This window comes from Petromyzon marinus, chromosome 9 (assembly GCF_048934315.1).
Source record: "Petromyzon marinus isolate PM22_M1 ecotype Great Lakes invasive population chromosome 9, UKy_Petmar_22M1.pri1.0, whole genome shotgun sequence".
Lineage (NCBI taxonomy): Eukaryota > Metazoa > Chordata > Hyperoartia > Petromyzontiformes > Petromyzontidae > Petromyzon > Petromyzon marinus.
In genome coordinates, this window is record NC_133675.1 from 9,476,936 (window position 1) to 9,498,479 (window position 21,544).

General features: G+C 42.1%; 1 protein-coding gene across 1 annotated transcript in view; it reads right to left on the reverse strand.

Moving 5' to 3' along the window:
• The window catches only part of LOC116940569 (ventral anterior homeobox 1b-like), a 78,085-nt gene that overhangs the window by 55,306 nt on the left and 1,235 nt on the right, over positions 1-21,544 (reverse strand). The gene's annotated exons all lie outside the window — the stretch shown is intronic.

Below are 21,544 nucleotides of genomic sequence, written 5' to 3' on the forward strand. Positions count from 1 at the left end.
TTGTACAGGTAGATTGCTACATCATGGACAGGTAGATTGTCACATCATGTATAGGTAGATCGTTACATCTTGTACAGGTAGATTATCACATCTTGTACAGGTAGATTATCACATAATGTACAGGTAGATTATCACATCATGTACATGTAGATTATCGCATCATGTACAGGTAGACTGTTACATCATGTACAGATAGATTATCACATCTTGTACAGGTAGATTATCACATCGTGTACAGTTAGATTATGACATCATGTACAGGTAGATTGTCACATCGTGTACAGGTAAATTGTCACATCATCTACAGGTAAATTATCACATCATGAACAGGTAGATTATCACATCATGTACAGGTAGATTGTTACATTTTGCACAGGCAGATTATCACTTCATGTACAGATAGATTATCACAGCTTGTACAGGTAGATTATCACTTCTTGTACAGGTAGATTATCACATCCCTTGTACAGAAAGGTTATCACATTTTGTACAGGTAGATTATCACATCTTGTACAAGTAGATTATCACATCATGAACGGGTAGATTATCACATCATGTAAAGGTAGATTATCACATCTTGTACAGGTAGATTATCACATCTTGTACAGGTAGATTATCACATTGTGTACAGGAAGATTATCACATCTTGTACAGGCAGATTATCATTTATTGTACAGGCAGATTATCACATCATGTTCAGGTAGATTATCACATCTTGTCCAGGTCGATTATCACATCTTGTACAGGCAGATTATCACGTAATGTACAGGTAGATTATCACATCTTGTACAGGCAGATTATCAAATCGTGTAAAGGTAGATTATCACATCGTGTACAGGTAGATAATCACATCTTGTACAGGTAGATTATCACATCGTGTACAGGTAGATTATTACATCGTGTACAGGTATATTATCACATCATGTACAGGTAGATTGTCACATCGTGTACAGGTAGATTATCACATCATGTACAGGTAGATTATCACATCTTGTACAGGTAGATTATCACATATTGTAAGGGTAGATTGTCACATCGTGTACAGGTAGATAATCACATCGTGTACAGGTAGATTGTTACATCATGTACAGGTAGATTATCACATCTTGTACAGGTAGATTATCACATCGTGTACAGGTAGATTATCACATCATGTACAGGTAGATTATCACATCTTGCACAGGTACATTATCACATCGTGTACAGTTAGATTATCACATCTTGTGCAGGTAGATTATCACATCTTGCACAGGTAGATGATCACATCGTGTACAGGTAGATTATCACATCGTGTACAGCTAGATTATTACATCTTGTACAGGTAGATGATCACATAATGTACAGGTAGATTGTCACATCTTTTACAGGTAGATTATCACATCTTGTACAGGTAGATTATCACATCTGGTACAGGCAGATTATCACATCATGTACAGGCAGATTATCACATCTTTACAGGCAGATTATCACATCTTGTACAGGCAGATTATCACATCACGTACAGGTAGATTATCACATCTTTTCCAGGTAGATTATCCCATCTTGTACAGGCAGATTATCACATCATGTACAGGTAGATTATCACATCTTGTACAGGTAGATTATCACATCCCTTGTACAGGTAGATTATCACATAATGTACAGGTTGATTGTCACATCTTGTACAGATAGATTATCACATCTTGTACAGGCAGATGATCACATCGTGTACAGGTAGATTGACACATCATGTACAAGTAGATTATCACATCTTGTACAGGTAGATCATCACATCTTGTACAGGTAAATTATCCCATCTTGTACAGGTAGATTGTCACATCTTGTACAGGTAGATTATCACATCGTGTACAGGTAGATGATCACATCATGTACAGGTAGATTGTAACATCTTGTACAGGTAGATTATCACATCTTCTACAGGGAGAATATCACGTCATGTACAGGTGGATTATCACTACTTGTACAGGTAGATTATCACATCTTGTACAGGTAGATTATCACATCGTGTACAGGTATATTATCACATCATGTACAGTTAGATTATCACAACGTGTACAGTTAGATGATCACATCTTGTACAGGTAGATTATCACATAGTGTACAGTTAGATTATCACATCTTGTACAGGCAGATTATCACATCATGTACAGGTAGATTATCACATCTTGTACAGGTAGATTATCACATCATGAACAGGTAGATTATCAAATCGTGTACGGTTAGATTATCACATCGTGTACAGGTAGATTATCACATCGTGTACAGGTAGATTATCACATCTTGTACAGGTAGATGATCACATAATGGACAGGTAGATTGTCACATCTTGTACAGGTAGATTATCCCATCTTGTACAGATAGATTATCACTTCGGGTACAGGTTGATTATCACTACTTGTACAGGTAGATAATCACATCATGTACAGGTAGATTATCACATCGTGTACAGGTAGATTATCACATAATGTACAGGTAAATTATCACATCTTGTACAGGCAGATTATCAAATCGTGTAAAGGTAGATTATCACATCGTGTACAGGTAGATTGCTACATCATGTACAGTTAGATTATCACATAATGTACAGGTAGATTATCACATCTTGTACAGGTAGATTATCACATCGTGTACAGGTAGACTATCACATTATGTGCGGGTAGATTATCACATCGTGTACAGGTAGATTGTTACATGATGTACAGGTAGATTATCACATCATGTACAGGTAGATTGTTACGTGATGTACAGGTAGATTATCGCACCTTGTACAGGTAGATTATCACATCTTGTACAGGTAGATGATCACATCATGTACAGGTAGATTGTCACATCTTGTAAAGGTAGATTATCACATCTTGAACAGGTAGATTATCACATCGTGTACAGGTAGATTATCACTACTTGTACAGGTAGATAATCACATCATGTACAGGTAGATTATCACATCATGTACAGGTAGATTATCCCATCTTGTACAGGCAGAGTAATACATCATGTACAGGTAGATTTTCACATCTTGTACAGGCAGATTATCACATCTTGTACAGGTAGATTATCACATCGTGTATAGTTAGATTATCACATCTTGTACAGGTAGATTTTCACATCTTGTACAGGTAGATTATCACATCGTGTAGAGGTAGATTATCACATCTTGTTCAGGTAGATTATCACATCATGTACAGGTAGATTATCACATCGTGTTCCGGTAGAATGTTACATCATTTACAGATAGATTATCACATCTTATACAGGTAGATAATCACATTGTGTACAGGTAGATTATCCCATCGTGTACAGGTTGATTATCACATCATGTACAGTAGATTGTCACATCGTGTACAGTTAGATTATCACATCGTGTACAGGTAGATTATCACATCTTGTACAGGTAGATTATCACATCATGTACAGTAGATTGTCACATCGTGTACAGTTAGATTATCACATCATGTACAGGTGGATTTTCACATCTTGTACAGGCAGATTATCACTTCTTGTACAGGTAGATTATAACATCACGTACAGGTAGATTATCACATCGTGTACAGGTAGATCATCACATCGTGTACAGGTAGATTATCACATCTTGTACGGGTAGAATGTCACATCGTGTACAGTTAGATTATCACATCATGTACAGGTAGATTATCACTTCTTGTACAGACAGATTATCACATCTTGTATAGGTAGAGTATCACATAATGTACAGGTAGATTATCACATGATGTACAGGTAGATTATCACATCATGTACAGGTACATTATCACATCGTGTACAGGTAGACTATCAAATCTTGTACAGGTAGATTATCGCGACTTGTATAGGTAGATTATCACATCATGTAAAGGTAGATTGTTACATCATGTACAGGTAGATTATCACATCATGTACAGGTAGATTGTCACATCATGTACAAGTAGATTATCACATCTTGTACAGGTAGATGATCACATCGTGAACAGATAGATTGTCACATCATGTACAGGTAGATTGTCACATCATGTACAAGTAGATTATCACATCTTGTACAGGTAGATGATCACATCTTGTACAGATAGATGATCACATGTTTAACAGGTAGATTATCACATGTTGTACAGGGAGATTATCACTTCCCTTATACAGATAGATTATCACATCTTGTACAGGTAGATTATCACATCATGTACAGTTAGATTGTTACATCTTGTACAGGTAGATTATCACTTCATGTACAGGTAGATTATCACATCTTGTACAGGTAGATTATCACATCATGTACAGGTAGATTATCACATTATGTACAGTAGATTGTCACATCTTGTACAGGTAGATTGTCACAACGTGTACAGGTAGATTGTTACATCATGTACAGGTAGATTATCACATCATGTACAGGTAGATTATCACATCGTGACCAGATAGATTGTCACATCATGTACAGGTAGATTGTCACATCATGTACAAGTAGATTATCACATCTTGTACAGGTAGATGATCACATCTTGTACAGATAGATGATCACATGTTGTACAGGTAGATTATCACATGTTGTACAGGGAGATTATCACCTCCCTTATACAGATAGATTATCACATCTTGTACTGGTAGATTATCACATCATGTACGGGTAGATTGTTACATCTTGTACAGGTAGATTATCACTTCATGTACAGGTAGATTATCCCATCTTGTACAGGTAGATTATCACATCTTGTACAGGTAGATTATCACTTCATGTACAGGTAGATTATCAAATCTTGTAAAGGTACATTATCACATCCTTGTACAGGTAGATTATCACATAATGTACAGGTAGATTGTCACATCTTGTACATGTAGATTATCACATCATGTACAGGTAGATTGTCACATCGTGTACAGGTAGATTATCACATCATGTACAGGTAGATTGTCACATCTTGTACAAGTAGATTATCACATCATGTACAGGTAGATTATCACATCATGTACAGGTAGATTATCACATCCTTTATACAGATAGATTATCACACCGTGTACAGGTAGATTGTCACATCATTTACAGGTAGATTGTCATATCATTTACAGTAGATTATCACATCTTGCACAGGTAGATTTTCACATCGTGTACAGGTAGATTATCACATGGTGTACAGTTAGATTATCACATCTTGTACAGGCAGATTATCACATCATGTACAGGTAGATTATCACATCTTGTACAGGTAGATTATCACATCATGAACAGGTAGATTATCAAATCGTGTACGGTTAGATTATCACATCGTGTACAGGTAGATTATCACATCGTGTACAGGTAGATTATCACATCTTGTACAGGTAGATGATCACATAATGGACAGGTAGATTGTCACATCTTGTACAGGTAGATTATCCCATCTTGTACAGATAGATTATCACTTCGGGTACAGGTTGATTATCACTACTTGTACAGGTAGATAATCACATCATGTACAGGTAGATTATCACATCGTGTACAGGTAGATTATCACATAATGTACAGGTAAATTATCACATCTTGTACAGGCAGATTATCAAATCGTGTAAAGGTAGATTATCACATCGTGTACAGGTAGATTGCTACATCATGTACAGTTAGATTATCACATAATGTACAGGTAGATTATCACATCTTGTACAGGTAGATTATCACATCGTGTACAGGTAGACTATCACATTATGTGCGGGTAGATTATCACATCGTGTACAGGTAGATTGTTACATGATGTACAGGTAGATTATCACATCATGTACAGGTAGATTGTTACGTGATGTACAGGTAGATTATCGCACCTTGTACAGGTAGATTATCACATCTTGTACAGGTAGATGATCACATCATGTACAGGTAGATTGTCACATCTTGTAAAGGTAGATTATCACATCTTGAACAGGTAGATTATCACATCGTGTACAGGTAGATTATCACTACTTGTACAGGTAGATAATCACATCATGTACAGGTAGATTATCACATCATGTACAGGTAGATTATCCCATCTTGTACAGGCAGAGTAATACATCATGTACAGGTAGATTTTCACATCTTGTACAGGCAGATTATCACATCTTGTACAGGTAGATTATCACATCGTGTATAGTTAGATTATCACATCTTGTACAGGTAGATTTTCACATCTTGTACAGGTAGATTATCACATCGTGTAGAGGTAGATTATCACATCTTGTTCAGGTAGATTATCACATCATGTACAGGTAGATTATCACATCGTGTTCCGGTAGAATGTTACATCATTTACAGATAGATTATCACATCTTATACAGGTAGATAATCACATTGTGTACAGGTAGATTATCCCATCGTGTACAGGTTGATTATCACATCATGTACAGTAGATTGTCACATCGTGTACAGTTAGATTATCACATCGTGTACAGGTAGATTATCACATCTTGTACAGGTAGATTATCACATCATGTACAGTAGATTGTCACATCGTGTACAGTTAGATTATCACATCATGTACAGGTGGATTTTCACATCTTGTACAGGCAGATTATCACTTCTTGTACAGGTAGATTATAACATCACGTACAGGTAGATTATCACATCGTGTACAGGTAGATCATCACATCGTGTACAGGTAGATTATCACATCTTGTACGGGTAGAATGTCACATCGTGTACAGTTAGATTATCACATCATGTACAGGTAGATTATCACTTCTTGTACGGACAGATTATCACATCTTGTATAGGTAGAGTATCACATAATGTACAGGTAGATTATCACATGATGTACAGGTAGATTATCACATCATGTACAGGTACATTATCACATCGTGTACAGGTAGACTATCAAATCTTGTACAGGTAGATTATCGCGACTTGTATAGGTAGATTATCACATCATGTACAGGTAGATTGTTACATCATGTACAGGTAGATTATCACATCATGTACAGGTAGATTGTCACATCATGTACAAGTAGATTATCACATCTTGTACAGGTAGATGATCACATCGTGAACAGATAGATTGTCACATCATGTACAGGTAGATTGTCACATCATGTACAAGTAGATTATCACATCTTGTACAGGTAGATGATCACATCTTGTACAGATAGATGATCACATGTTTAACAGGTAGATTATCACATGTTGTACAGGGAGATTATCACTTCCCTTATACAGATAGATTATCACATCTTGTACAGGTAGATTATCACATCATGTACAGTTAGATTGTTACATCTTGTACAGGTAGATTATCACTTCATGTACAGGTAGATTATCACATCTTGTACAGGTAGATTATCACATCATGTACAGGTAGATTATCACATTATGTACAGTAGATTGTCACATCTTGTACAGGTAGATTGTCACAACGTGACCAGATAGATTGTCACATCATGTACAGGTAGATTGTCACATCATGTACAAGTAGATTATCACATCTTGTACAGGTAGATGATCACATCTTGTACAGATAGATGATCACATGTTGTACAGGTAGATTATCACATGTTGTACAGGGAGATTATCACCTCCCTTATACAGATAGATTATCACATCTTGTACTGGTAGATTATCACATCATGTACGGGTAGATTGTTACATCTTGTACAGGTAGATTATCACTTCATGTACAGGTAGATTATCCCATCTTGTACAGGTAGATTATCACATCTTGTACAGGTAGATTATCACTTCATGTACAGGTAGATTATCAAATCTTGTAAAGGTACATTATCACATCCCTTGTACAGGTAGATTATCACATAATGTACAGGTAGATTGTCACATCTTGTACATGTAGATTATCACATCATGTACAGGTAGATTGTCACATCGTGTACAGGTAGATTATCACATCATGTACAGGTAGATTGTCACATCTTGTACAAGTAGATTATCACATCATGTACAGGTAGATTATCACATCATGTACAGGTAGATTATCACATCCTTTATACAGATAGATTATCACACCGTGTACAGGTAGATTGTCACATCATTTACAGGTAGATTGTCATATCATTTACAGTAGATTATCACATCTTGCACAGGTAGATTTTCACATCGTGTACAGGTAGATTATCTCATCGTGTACAGGTAGATTATCACATCATGTAGAGGTAGATTGTCACATCGTGTACAGGTAGATTATCACATCATGTACAGGTAGATTGTCACATCTTGTACAGGTAGATTATCACATCATGTACAGGTAGATTGTTACATCATGTACAGGTAGATTATCACATCATGTACGGGGAGATTATCACATCCCTTATACAGATAGATTATCACATCTTGTACAGGCAGATTAACACATCATGTACAGGTAGATTGTTACATATTGTACAGGTAGATTATCATTTAATTTACATGTAGATTATCACATCTTGTACAGGCAGATTATTACGTCTTGTACAGGTAGATTATCACATCCCTTGTACAGGTAGATTATCACATAATGTACAGGTAGATTGTCACATCATGTACAGGTAAATTATTACATCTTGTACAGGTAGATTATCACATCTTGTACAGTTAGATTATCACATCGTGTACAGGTAGATTATCACATCTTGTACAGGTAGATTATCACATCTTGTACAGGTAGATTATCACATCATGTACAGGTACATTATCACATCGTGTACAGGTAGACTATCAAATCATGTACAGGTAGATTGTCACATCATGTACAAGTAGATTATCACATCTTGTACAGGTAGATGATCACATCGTGAACAGTTAGATTGTCACATCATGTACAGGTAGATTGTCACATCATGTACAAGTAGATTATCACATCTTGTACAGGTAGATGATCACATCTTGTACAGATAGATGATCACATGTTGTACAGGTAGATTATCACATGTTGTACAGGGAGATTATCAACCTCCCTTATACAGATAGATTATCACATCTTGTACAGTTAGATTATCACATCGTGTACAGGTAGATTATCACATCTTGTACAGGTAGATTATCACATCTTGTACAGGTAGATTATCACATCATGTACAGGTAGATTGTCATATCATGTACAGGGAGATTATAACATCCCTTGTTCAGATAGATTATCACATCGTGTACAGGTAGATTATCACATCTTGTACAGGTAGATTGTCACATCATGTACAGGTAGATTATCACATCTTGTACAGGTAGATTATCACATCTTGTGCAGGTAAATCATCACATCATGTACAGGTAGATTGTTACATCATGTACAGGTAGATTATCACATCATGTACAGGTAGATTGTTACATCATGTACAGGTAGATTATCACATCATGTACAGGTAGATTATCACATCTTGTACACGTAGATTATCACATCTTGTACAGGTAGATTATCACATCATGTACAGGTAGATTATCACATCTTATACAGGTAGATTATCACATCATGTACAGGTAGATTGTCACATCATGTACAGGTAGATTATCACATCATGTACAGGTAGATCATCCCATCTTGTACAAGTAGATTATCACATCTTCTACAGGTAGATCATCACATCTTCTACAGGTAGATTATCACTTCATGTACAGGTAGATCATCACATCTTGTACAGATAGATTATCACATCTTGTACATGTAGATCATCACATCTTGTACAGATAGATTATCACATTTTGTACATGTAGATTATCACATCATGTATAGGTAGATTATCACATCATGTACAGGTAGATTATCACATCATGTACAGGTAGATTGTCACATCTTGTACATGTAGATTATCACATCATGTACAGGTAGATTGTTACATCATGCACAGGTAGATTGTTACATCATGTACAGGTAGATTGTTACATCTTGTACAGGTATATTATCACATCTTGTACAGATAGATTGTTACATCATGCACAGGTAGATTGTTACATCATGTTCAGGTAGATTGTTACATCTTGTACAGGTAAATTAGCACATCATGTACAGTTAGATTGTCACATCATGTACAGGTAGATTGTTACATCGTGTGCAGGTAGATTATCACATCGTGTACAGGTAGATTGTCACATCATGTACAGGTAGATTATCACATCGTGTACAGGTAGATTATCACATCATGTACAGGTAGATTGTCATATCATGTACAGGGAGATTATAACATCTTGTACAGGTAGATTATCACATCGTGTACAGGTAGATTATCACATCATGTACAGGTAGATTGTTACATCATGTACAGGTTGATTATCACATCATTTACAGGTAGATTGTTACATCATGTACAGGTTGATTGTTACATAATGTACAGGTAGATTATCATATCTTGTACCGGTAGATTATCACATCATGCACAGGTATATTGTTATATCATATACAGGTAGATTGTTACATCATGCACAGGTAGATTGTTCCATCATGTACAGGTAGATTGTTACATCATGCACAGGTAGATTGTTCCATCATATACAGGTAGATTGTTCCATCATATACAGGTAGATTGTTACATCATGTACAGGTAGATTGTTACATCATGTACTGGTAGATTGTTACATCATGTACAGGTAGATTGTTACATCTTTATGTGCCTATTAGGTTGCTTGTCACATCGTATGATCGTGAAAGGTGACTGCGGCTGGAGCAGGCCTTCATCCAGCAGTGGATTGACCAAGGCTGATTTTGATTGTGTGTTATCATAGTATTCCTATACACGTGGTGGAGAGACGCGGCGCGTTTGTTATCGCTCTGGGCTTGTCAACTCGCATTTCTTGAGTTGGATTGCCCCTCAGGGTTCATGTGAGTTGCGAGCGAGATCCGAAACGGTCCCTCCCACCCTTTCACCAACCCGTACTGACCAGCGTGGTGAAGTATGGTGAAACTTTCAACCCCCCTTTTACTGATGCAGCCACGGGAGGGGGCCTTCACTGTATACGAATAGTATTTGTTTTAAAAGGCGTTCATTGGACGCGTGTGTTCTTATTGCTAAAAAACAAAGACTAGTTTAATCGTACCCACTTTTCATATACGTCTGTCAGTCACAAGAGCTATACACATCGGTGTATTTCAGATCGCTGGGTTACGACTTTACATTTGACAACAGTGTTGTCACACTTGATGACCACGTTAGCTTGTGTGTATTGGTAAAGTGTTGCATTCGAGTCGTACCACTCAATGACATTAATCGCGTCCGAATAGCCTCTTATCGCATCACACGCGGCACCGTACCCAACACTCCACGATTTGCATGTTACGTTAGCGTTGCGTTTGCACCTATCGCCCCATTATGCCCATGAACTCTTTTGGCCGAAGAAGGAAAACACCCTCCCGTTAAGGATGCCCAGCGGTTGCATCGGCCCGCCGCGGTAGCGGCTGCTCGCTCGGTTCCAGTTGTAGTCGCACGGTGCCGTGACAGGGGTGGCGGCAGGTTTGGGTGAAAGGCTTCGCGCAGCAGTGGATAGAGCGTGACGAAATGACGATTACGAGCACGGCCTCTAAGGGTCGCAGTCAAAGGAGGAAAGTAGCACGGTCCGAGATTGGCGTGCACCACCGCGGAGATGGAGCGATGAAAGCGACGCAGCGACTGGATGGATCGCTGCGTCGTCTCGAGGCCGCGAGGAGTGACGACTCAATCGGGAGGTGGAGCATTCAGGAGAGGAGTGATCGTGACTGATTGGGGATGATGATGATGTTGATGATGACACACTCGCATCATCTAGGCTGCTGGTAACTCTGAGCTAAGCTCAACTCGGGGCTGTGATGGAGTCTAGTCCCAGGCAATGCACTTGGTATTTGAGGCAAAGTACCGGACAAAGAAAAAAAAACAGAGATGCGATTCATGCAGACCACAGCTGACACAAACCCTCGCATCCATTGACGGCGATGGAAGCGCGATTTTGCGAAGAAAATTCTCATCGCGATCGTAAACGTCGCCACACGTTTGTATCTCATCATCTGTCTTGATCAATCCACTGCTGGATGAAGGCCTCTGCACCTCCACCCCCCCAAGCTCCCCCCAGCCCCTCTTTCGTTTTCCTTTGTTACGGCGTGATTCGTTTAAACGTTGTAACGTTGAAGATGGATTAAGGACAACCACAATGCGCATCACGTGCGTGTCAGGTCGCTGCATTGAACGGCAGTAGCATTCAACTGTGCACCGCTGTACATCGTGTTGACTCACGTTGCTTCGTGTCCATGCTAAATCAGAGCTACGACCCCCCCCTCCCCCCTTGCAGCGCTTCGGCAAGACTTACGCATCGCATTGCATCAAGAATACATTTTCCGTCTCTATCTATATGACATTCAGAGACAGGAAGAGAGGCACACGGATCAGAGAACGTACGCTGCTCAAGTGCATCATTCAAACTATTAAGGTAGTGGCGTGGAGGCTTGGTCAGGAACGCTGCGGAAGGCGAGAAGGGTCGATGGGCCATGGTGAAGAGAAATGACGGAGCGGCAGTCAAGGAATGGAACGAGATCGACGGAGAGGACTCGTCCATCGGGAAAGATGGAGCCATGAAATCAGCTCGTGTGTTGAGGAAGAAGGGAGGTGTGGATTATTCCACCGTGACATATCGTCGGCTTTGTGGCGATTGGTAACGGCTAACGATGCCTGCATATGCAAACATCGCATTAGAAAGATGCGTGCAGTGGGATTCCAACCAACGTCCTTGGATACTTCACAAAAGCACAGTATCCCTCACGTCCAACTCACCGAGCGCCTTCCGCCTGCCACAAAAATTAAATAAAAAAAATGAAACAACCTGAAACCTCAGTTGCACTAAGGCCATCGCATTATCTTAGCACCACACATCCCGCGATCAACAAAAGGATAGATTTACTTTAAAATGGCCTTGTGCGGGCATTTAAATGCACGCTGCGTCTGCCGCACGCAAACGTTAGAGCATCGCCCCTCACTTAGTGTAATAGCACGCGCACGTGGGTGGGAATATTTCAGTGGCGTTTCAACTGCGCGCATTGAGAAGCCTTGCGGGCCTGTCTACTGTACGTGCTATTACTCGGAGTTGTGGTGATGGTTAGTGGTGGTGGCGGTGGAGGGGTGATAATAAGCCATCGTCGATTCATCGATCGATCATTATGGATTCCGGAGCTCGCGATGGGGGTGGCAGTGCAATGGAGTTGCGTTCCCCCAAACACGTGCCCGGTGTCATTAGAAAATGATCCAAATCTGGTCTCCCCACACGCACCCACCTTAACTTTTCGTATTTAAAATACAATAAACTGCATTTAAAAAGTATTGCGCAATTGTCAAAAAACAGACGAGTTACTGCAGAGAGGGGTACAGTGTTATTAATTATGATATTTATAGCGGTCCTTTGAGTGCCGATCATCAATAATTTAGCACGATATTCCGAGGCCAGGCAGTCAGTGTACGTAACTGTTATGATCACGCTTCAACTCACACAAGGAAAGCAAACAATAACAAACACGTACACATACGACTGTCTATTCATGTTTAGCTATTAACCTTTAAATAAATACACCTTTAAATATATTATCATACAACTTATACTAGAGATTACACGACAGAGCAAATATGATCATTTACATGCATATTATATTTTTTATATCCTTGACCATCGGTCCCTTCTTTATCAGCGTGCCCTGGCGAAGCCCAAGAATAGCAACGGACATGCGTCAAAGAGACGTAACGCGTCCGACAGGACGTCCAACCGAGTGAGATGGAGCGATGATGAACTCAACTCATGTGCCTGGGTTGCTGCTGGGTGGATTTGTCATATCGCAGGGATCGTGATTGGTAGCGGTGATGGCCTGGCTACGGCCTTCATTCAACAGTGGATTGACCGTGGCCGGTGATGATGCCGATGACCGTAATTATTTTACATACGATAGTGTAACAATAATAATATCGGTGCGTTTGTGGGTGTCATTTAGCACGTGCGCTCGTGAATCGGCGATACCGTGTATCGCGTGGCGAACACCTCGAATAAAATGCACAGATCGTCATACTTCCCCGCGTTTTGTCCCTCTCCGAGCGAACGGTGAAAACCACGCGCTCTACTGCAGTGCACGTGACGTTACGCCAAGGGTTCGCGAGGTCACGTGTGCGACATTCATATTTCATTCGCACGTGCCATTTTCTGAAGGCACCACCATATGGCAGTACAAAATAAATACAATATAGAGAGCATTATCTGTTAAACCTACCAAAGCATACACACTCTTAAATTAGAATTAAACGTTTACGCGATGCATGGGGGAAAAAATGTTAGAGTGTAATATAGTAATGCGATGCGTATTGAACCTTTTTTTAATGCGTAATCGGTGATCTACTGTCACCAGATTCTATAGCCACATGCACGCCTCATCTATAGCCATGATTAATTAATTAAACGAAGACCTTAGCTTGCCCAAACCCACCCACCACCCCCCCCCCATGCAGATATTAGAAAGCATCAACCGATGCTGCGAGCAAATACAATCGGGTCCAAACAATCCTACGAATTGGCACATTTCCGAACCCCGCCTCTGAAGATTCCAGCGAGCGCGCAACGACCTCCATCCGAAGGCACGCGACGCCGTGGTTGTCGTGTCTAACGTATCGCCGTAGTGGACGGGCGAGAAATTGAGATTGGCGTCCGTGGCTGCAGGGTCACGGAACAGACAGATATGAGAGCCAACTGGAGCTGCAAGGCAGATGCGGACCACGCACACCGGGACCATCCACCGCCTGGCTGGGTCAATTCTTGGGCCCCCTGAATGATTTGCCTTTGGCCAGAATGTCCCCGCTGTCCACTCATGGGGTCCGTGTTTTGCACATGTTCAGGCGAGTTAGATGGCGTGCGGGCGAGCACGCGGGCAAGGAGGTTCACTCGCCAGCAATGCGAGTAAACAGGCAGGCTCGAATCGCGCAGGAAGGCTTGTTAAGTGGGCAGGTGGGCGGACGGGCTAGTGAGCTGGCAGACGGGCAGGCATGGCAAGCAAACGGGCTGGAGGGCGTGATAGTACACGGGAAAATGGGCAGGCGGGCTGGTAAGCCGGCGCGCGGCCAGTGAGGCGAGGCAGGCGGGCAGGAGAACCAGTCGAAGTGCAGGCGGTAGCAGCGGCCCTCCGCGGTCTTTTGTGCGGCACCTGGAGCGCCCGGCTGACCCAGGAATGACCTCCCCAGCGAGATTGCCCCCTCCCCTTCCCTGGGGCTCTCAAACCAGGTCAGGGCTCGCTAATGAGCGCGCCTCCCGATAGGATGTGGCGGCGTGGCCCTCCCCCACCTCCCCTCCCTCCCTACATTGCTTCCCCCCGCAACTCCCAACCCCCCTTTCCGTCTCGCGCGACGGCTGGGAGTGAGTGAGTGTGGGGGGGCCCACAGCATGCTCACGGTGGCGAGCGCGTACAGTGCGTGTTCCGTAAGGAGGGATGTGCAATATATGGGTCGCGTTCCCGTGCACTCATCGGAGGTGGCATACACATTGTGCACACACATACATAGTGAGAGAGAGAGAGAGAGTCACTCTGTACTGCACATGTTGTGCACGAGATATATTGACGCAATGTGGACATATAGGGCCTAAACATGCCGTTGAACCAAGTACTTTACGCTATAATACAACACATCTACCACACAGGCGTCTATCCATGAACGCATTGCGTTGGTTTATAATTACACGGTTATTACGCACGAATGGAACGTGTCCGGGAGGATGTCCTCGAACCGTCGGGGAGATGGAACGATTCAGTGAGTTTGTGCGCTGGTACCGGGTGGATTGTTGCATCGCAGGATTCGTGAAAAGCTCCGGCGACTTGTGGAGGCCTTCATCCAGCAGTGGATTGAACATGGGGCTGATGATGATAATGCACATGTTACCTATGGCTAAATCGCCCGGAATTCGCCCGATCGTAGCCGTTCGCGGAAGCTAAGCCCAGTTGAGCCTGGATCGTGCGTGGATGGGCGACTAGCACGTACAAAAATGTGCTCTAGGCTCTAAATGTTGGGGAGTACAGGGTAGTACAGCAAAACATCCATTGTTGTACTGTACGTATATGCTCCCACGTCTGCTCCCCGTGCATTCACTATACACCGTACACCAACCGGGGTGAAGTGTAGTCTAATAACCCACACGACATTATCCAGCAGTAGATTGACAAAAGTAATGTATACTACATGTGCGCGGGCTACAGATTCTGTATTCGTACGCGTACAACTTATAGACAATGCATGCATACATACATTCCTATACCGCATTGCATAGGTTCCTCGCATTGACACATGCGAGTGAATATGTTACATCGGTGTACGTATTTGTAGGACCTACGTTTTGTATACACGGCTTCATTTTCAGTCGGAGCTGTCTGGGGCAAAGTTTCGAATTATCGTTCGTGATTAAATAAATCAATGAATATCTGTGTGTGTGTGTTTGTGTATACAAGTACATTCGTACACATGGACGATGCATACGGATTGTGGCACAGGCTATGCACGTGTTGTATAGACTGTAACAAGCACGTGCGTTAGGATGGGAGGACAGGGCGGCCGTGTGATGTGGAAGGCCATCGGTGTTGCTTTAGCAAAGACAGTCCCTCGGAAATCCGTGTAACTCGAGCGTTTTACAGCGCCGTATCAATAAACAAGCGTGAAAATACAAACGTGATCATTCACACGTGCATATTAGTGTGTGCGTGTGTGTAGTGTGCACGTGTAGTGGTTAGCGGACCGCGCAACGAATCACACGTCCCGAGTTCGATTCCCGCAACACGGCTAACACCAAAAATCATTTGTAAATATCCGAACCGGTCCTGAGCCTCCCCTAGGTCGAGTCGGCCTCACATTATTACTTGGTGAGACGTGTAAACAATAAGCACGAGGATGACAAAGGCGGCCGGGTGTGGTGCTGGCCACCCACCCCCTCGTGTGCCGTGTTGACCTTCATAGGTGCTGCTCGCTAACAGCACTTGCCCCAAGAGCCTGTTAAGGCTATAGGGGGGACCTTTGTGCGCGTGTACGAATACAATGAATTCACGCGTGCAGGTTCAATTTGCACGTCAATTTAATTGGTAGCAAACAAACACGATGATTATCGTCAAGGATCGTAATAGGTGGTGGCGGCGACGATACTTGGGGAGGCCTTTATCCAGCAGTGGATTGACCTTGGCTACTGCTGCCTCCTTCCCTACCCGCTGCTGATGATGCAATACATACTTTGGTATACGGTACTCGTAAGCGCACACGTGTAGCGTATGAGAAATGTGCATTCGCAAATGCCCGTAGCGGTCAAAAAGTTTAGAGAACTGCGTGTTAGGATTATATTAACAAACGCGCCTTTATGCTACAAATGAAATGCATTTCTCTCCGTCGATTTTGATATTAATTACAGCTCATCATTCGATCTATCGACAGCTCTCTATTCAGCGATGTTAATACATTACAGCTGATGTAAATATATTCGTGACAATCCTCTCTCCGAGTTGTATTACGATACACTGAACAAATAAGAGCATTATCGATTGTGATATTAATTTTTTGTCATAAATTATTTGTCGATAAAACGTTCAGGTGCCCCTTAACCGTACACACGTCACTTTCGCAATGAAAAGGATATAATCTAGAGTTCGCTGCTAAATCAAGTTAGTACAATATATGTATAACATTAAAACAATCTCACCGCCTGCAACAACAGTGACACGCGTATCGCGATTAATTGGATGTGCCCGCTGTAAGCACTGGTAAAGATGCACTCCCAAAAATACGATTAAAGAGTTAACATTTTATTGTCTTACTTGCAACCGGAGTAAATCCGTACACGTGTGTGTAGTTTACAAGAAGCGTGGTAAGGGGTGAGTATTGTTCTAGTTATTATAAACGAGCACCTATCAAGGGAAATATATTATTTTTATCAGCAAAGGCGAATATTTGCTGGTAGGAATATACGCGTACATGGCTATTCAATTCCTATGTTATGAGTATTGTCTGTAAATATTTATCGATACTATAATTCGTGTGTATATTAGTATTAATTCGAATTGTGATATACATTTATTTATACTTGATTATTTGTTTGAGTCTCAATTGTGAAATTTGAAAAATAATATCCGGAACCCATTCGTCAATGCAAATAGTACGTTGTGTCGTTAAATATTATTTAATTCGAAAATATGGAAGCATTTAAACACATGGGGAAACGGAGATGAAAGTGTTATATCACAATGTTATAATTATTCTGTTTTAGATCTGGTATGCGCGTACACACACACACACGCATTTATATTTTACACACGTTAGGCTTTAAATTATTTGCCCGTATGTTGTATGCATGCGTGATAATAAAACATTACCCCCCGACCGAAAATGTGAAAGCGTATGTTGTACATGCACATTACGGAGAAACTGATTAGATAGTTACGGTGGAAATAGCACTTATTAATTTCCTTGTACGTGTGATAATTTTAATTACAACGTATTTTTTTTCGTGTAAAACAACATAATAATAAATACACACGTACTATCGTTAATAAATTCTCGCCAAACCGATATAATTACACTTCAAGCGGTATGATGAGAGCGCACGGACCTGCAATTAATTGTGCGGTAGTAAAATAGTTTGTAAAATAACCTTCAAAAAATATCTTTCCATCTAGCGCGCTCTTCCAATCTTCACCGTTGCATTGCAAATGTTCACCGCCAGCTACTAAGCGGTAACGCTTACGTACATCGGCAATGTGTACGCACATTGCGAATTAGCACGTCCGAAATAATATTGCCAACGGTTCGGATTATTTGTTTGAGCCTCAATTGTGAAATATGAAAAATAATATCCGGAATTCATTCGTGGCGAGTGAACGAGATCTGAACAATTAATCGCGCGTAGTCACGCTGTTTACGTTTGCTGCGACATCGTCACGTATCCATAACCATCGCATCATCCAGGACGAGCGTGCGCATTGACGCAGCGACGAGCGCGCTCTTCGCGAGTGAGACGAGTGCGTTCGGTGCGGGTCAGGTATCCTCTGCGAAGGTGATGGTAACTACAACCGGCACTTGGAACAGACAAAGCAAAATGCAACGGATTCGTCAATGAACACCACCCGCCTGCTCTGCAAGGAAACGCTCGTTTAGTACGCGACGTTTCGGGAAGTGGCCTAGCACAGCGGCGCGTATGCGGCCACTGCCCAACGGCGGTATCACGGGAACACAAACATGTTGAAATAAACGGACATTGCCGGAACTATTTTTTTTGTTTTATTTCGTCGCGATGTTTAAAAATCTCTTCTCTCGTAAACCGATTACGGACGCGTGTGAATACGTCGTGGCATATTTTGGTTAGCACAGCACGGGAGTTTATGTCAGTCTATTTCAGGTCACGGTTGTGCACGTACAAAGTTTGATTTGCAAGAGGCGCGCTGTGTGTTGTGCTGCACTATACGCCTGTCGACATCTATGCGTTCAGCCAAGCGACGAGCGAACAGCTCGATTTCGAATCATCGCATGGACTTACAGAGATGGCAAAATTACGGAAATACCCTCCCCCCCCCAAAAAAAAAGAATAATACTCTTACGTTTATAACAAAAGTAAATAAACGAACTTAAAAAAACGAATTGCGAATTAAGCCGATGTAGTTTTGAGCTATAGCGTAATAAAGTGAGCGGGCTACGTCCACGCTGTGACGAGCGACTCACACGATCAGGCGCATCAACTCGTCTGTAAGCAGCGACAGACGGACGCTCAGTGCTCGCTCGCACCCTTCTACATCTCGGCAGGGCCTCGGCTGTCACAATACAGCAGCGAAGTATTATGCGTGGGAGCCCCTTTTCTTATTTCCCTACAAATAAATAAATGCTGCTGGAAGAAGAAGAAAACAAAAGTGAGTGTGAGAGAGAGAGAGGGAGGGAGAGTGGATTGAGTTCATAATTACTGCTAATGATTTGCAAACAACTGCCGAGTTCATTCACGGGCGTCAATCACGCGCGCGCGTGGGCTTTGTTCGTGCGCGCGGGGCCCGCGTCACTCACGCGGCCCGGCTCGAGAGAGGAGGAGCAGGAGGAGGGCCCAGCACTTGAACCATGCTGCTGCTGTGCGATTTATCATCATCATCATCATCATTCTACCCTCTAGCACGGAGCCCGGAGAATTCTGGGCTGGCCTACCCTCGCCCCCCCACACACACACACCCCCGTCGCAAGCACTGTCGTCCGCTGTTGACGTCGAGTTATTCTCATCCTCACGAAGGCGTAAAATGCGAACACGGTTACAAAACAACAGCGGCGATTAACACCAAAGATACAAGAGCGACTCCAGCCAGCGAGAATGGGCCGTCACTAACCCTATTTACGCGATGCAAGTACGGCGGTACGGGGGACATGATGCTTGTATTGAGGGCTTCATCATTCTCGCTCGATATGTTGAGGAGCGCTGATAACTTAGGCTGGCTTGGATTATCTGCGTAAGGCACTACCACTGCAATGCGAAGGTACCCCCTGACCATAATACTATATTACTGTACTCTACTCGATATTCACGTTATTTTACGAGAACAAAATAAGTGTCACGATGACTAAACAAGTACGAGGCCGTTCCGGTTTGAAACTAAGAACTGCTTGTCAGAACAAGGCTATGTATTCGATCGTGTTGTACGCGACACGTGTGTATGTGTGCATGCTGTGTGAAAGGCGAGTGGTGTGTGATGAGTGCGTGATGTGTGAGAGGCGAGTGGTGTGTGATGAGTTCGTGCTGTGTGAGAGGCGAGTGGTGTGTGTGCGATCCGCGTGTGATGTGTGAGAGGCGAGTGCTGTGTGATGAGTGCGTGATGTGTGAGAGGCGAGTGGTGTGTGATGAGTTCGTGCTGTGTGAGAGGCGAGTGGTGTGTGTGCGATCCGCGTGTGATGTGTGCGAGGCGAGTGCTGTGCGTCTTCCGTACGTGCGTGTCTGTGAATGGACGCGTTCAACTGCGCGTTGCAATGATCGTTCGTCCCACGCGATCTTCGTGATTGGGTCACGTTCGGTCGATCGGCCTGTAGTCTTGTCGGTAGGCGAGTGTGGAATACGCACCGATAAAAAAATTGTTGAATTTCGTCGGCTTAAATTTAAATAGGTGCTCAAATAAAGCCTGTTATGGCCGTGAGATATTTGTCTTGTATATACGGCTATACGCATGTAGGTGTATACATCAGCATGTATACAACAACATACCCACGTTGTGCACAAATACAATTAACAACAATACACGGCTTAGGGTAACATTTATAGACTTCAGGTTGAAATATTGTTAGCGAGCGCATATTAAGGCCGTACACATGCACACGCATATCCACGTACGCGTATACACGTGAACATGCACGTAAGCCTACACAGAGATGCATACGCATATACACGTAAACACACAACTGTGTACATATATACACGTAAACACACAACTTATATACTACACAAAACACACACACAACATACACCTACTACACATAACATACACACCTACAGACAGAACATACACACCTACAGATAAAAACATACACCCCTACACACAAACAAGCATACCTAAACACACCTACACACCTAAACATACACAGGTAACAATCACAACAAATGAACAGGTGTACGCGTTCAGAACAACCGCTGCCAAGTTTCTGACAACGGTAGAGGAAATCCAAA